At 44.0% G+C, this 2,629-nt stretch overlaps 1 pseudogene; it reads left to right on the top strand.

The window, feature by feature from the left end:
- Positions 1-1,868: 1,868 nt before the first annotated feature.
- Positions 1,869-1,966, top strand: LOC142862480 (uncharacterized; annotated as a pseudogene).
- Positions 1,967-2,629: the final 663 nt, after the last annotated feature.

The raw sequence follows: 2,629 nt of genomic DNA, 5'->3' as shown, positions 1-2,629 counted from the left end.
CTAATGATTACAGGCATGACTTGACAAGCAAAGAAAGAGTAGGCATCTAAAGCAACAGGAACCAGTGGCAGAATTGACAACTGGGTACTTTGAGGGTGTCAGCATAAAATACAAATGTTTCTTGTCTTATACATTATCTTCCAGGAAAAACTAGGGACTAAATATAATTGCAACAGGTCGTGTGCATCCTAAGTGACAACTGTCTTAGTACATTTTCTGTTACTTATAACAGAATACCTGAACCTGGGTAATTTATAAGAAAAGCAATTTATCTCTTAGGGTTATGGAGGCTGAGAAGGCCAAGGTCAAGGGCCCACATCTGGTGAGGGCCTTCTTGCTGGTGCCAACTCTCTGTGGCGTCCTGAGGCTGTACAGGGCATCCCATGGTGAAGGGGCTGCGTGTGACAACTCACATCTCTCTTCCTCTTCTCACAAAGCCACCAGTTCACCTCCCATGATAACCCATCAATCTGTTAGTCCTTGACTGGATTAATCCATACACCAGGGCAGAGGTCTCATGATCCAGTCACCTGTTAAGGGCCCCACCTCTCAATCTTGCCACATTGGGGATTAAATGTCCACATGAGTGTTGGAGGGGACAGATATTCAAACCATAGCCGACTCTAATTCAATTGGGCCATAACATGGATCATGTGTACCACGAAGAGAGCAGGAATACAAGAAGTTCTAGGCAAATGGAGGTTATGGCAGTGCAGCTCAGAAAATCCACCTCGAAGCCACAGTGGCCACCATCCTCTGGCTCCCCGAAGCCTCGGGTAGCAACCATGTAAACCACGAAAATCTTGAGATCTCCTGGATTCTTGAAAGAAACATATGTAAAATTCATAGACTCATAACATTCAAAATGACACTGCATAGCATCCTGCCATTCTTCTCATTTTACATGGAAGAGAACAGAAGTCTGAGACCTAATTAAGACAGACTAAAGCTGACGACAATTTTGGTTTTAAATCCCACCCTGTATCCTCTCTTCTAGTGAAAGGGCTAACGTGTATCTTGGCAGTCCTTTACCCTGAAACTCACTATCTCTCCATGAGCACCCCCTTACACACACAGCGTCTGCAAATAACCAAGATGCCAACTCACTGAGAACTCTGAGCTGGCTGCGCAAACCCACTTCAAGCCACGTTTCTAAGGCCTCCCCTGCAAGCCGGCCCCAATCCCTCTAATGGAAGCTTCACAGCCACTGGTGCCCTGCTCCAATTCCCCTGGATATGGCCCTAGTGGGACAGCTCATGACCCTTGACCTGGGCTTCCCCATTGGCATCCTTAGCACTTCCCCAACCCTCAATGACTGCAGGTTAATCTTTCCTAGCATGCAGTTGTGGTCTCATCATGGCTTCACTTGGATAGATGGTCTCATTCTTCCATCTCTTAGGATACAAGGTCATTCAACAACTCCTCAATCCTTAGAGTGCATTGACTTCCACACTCCCTGACCTACCCAGGCAGTTTGGAATATCAGTCGGTGCTAGTTGAAACCCTTGATTGATGTATACAGTCTGGTCTATCCTACCAACATCCCTGGGTATGGAAATTCTACCTATTCTTCAACACCCAAACCAAATGCAACCCTGGTCATGAAGGAAACCTTTGACACACAGGTAGCCTCCTTGACCTGTGACCTCCCATAAGCCATGGTTTGGCCCTCTGTTATGCAATGTCACACATTTTGTCTTATGGTAAAAATTTTTTGTCTTGTGGCAAAAATCTTTGTTGTTTTGTTTTGTTTGGCTTCTTTGCTAGACTGGAATCTTCTTGAAGCTCCAAGAGAGAACAACCTAGGCAATTCCTAGGCTGATTCTGCACAAGGTACTGCCTCCTTGTCTGTTTAAACCTCACCCTTAGCTCACTTCAGCAGCACATATACTAAAATGGGAACAACACAGAGAAGATTAGCAAGGCACAAGGATGACAGCAAATTCATGAAGCGTTCCATATGTATAAATACATGCATACATACATAAAATAAACTTCACCCTGAAGAGACAGGCGCCATTATGAACCTTCCTTAGCTGAGCAAGATGGGATCAAGACAGACTGTGTCTTACTCTTCATAGGATCACAGTAAATGCCTGAGGAATTAATTAAATTGTGATCCTTTCCAAGGGTTTTGAACTGTTTATTCAGATAAGGCTTTTCAAATTTTCCCCAGGAACTCAAAGATAAAAATACGTGGTGCTAGATTTTTAAATGACATTCATTAATTGACGTTGCTTTATTATATATCTATCCAAAGGCCTTCCTTAACCCTGTCCTCAAATATATCTATATTTTTGAAGCAGAAAGGCTCTTAAAGAGAGGTTAACCCAGTAATGATGCAATGTGGACAGAGAAGCAATTGACAGACAGTCGGTCAGAAAACACTGACCTCCTCGGAGAAAAGGAAGTGAAAAGTCAAGTGGCAGATGATTGCTCTTTTCGAGCACAGGAGAACAACCCTCAGCTTGGGTGTGCTTGTGCGGGGAAGAGGACACAGTGAGAATTCACCACCCTCTGGATCTTAAGGAAACAGCTGGCTTAGAAAAAGGGGAAAGCATTCTTTAATTTACTCACCTCAGCCACAAATAGAGCTGCCTCCTTTTTCAGAGATTAAGAAGAGTAAAAG

This window comes from Microcebus murinus, chromosome 19 (genome assembly GCF_040939455.1).
Source record: "Microcebus murinus isolate Inina chromosome 19, M.murinus_Inina_mat1.0, whole genome shotgun sequence".
Taxonomy (NCBI): domain Eukaryota; kingdom Metazoa; phylum Chordata; class Mammalia; order Primates; family Cheirogaleidae; genus Microcebus; species Microcebus murinus.
The sequence above is the reverse complement of the archived record's forward strand: the minus strand, read 5'-3'. Positions and strand labels throughout refer to the sequence as shown.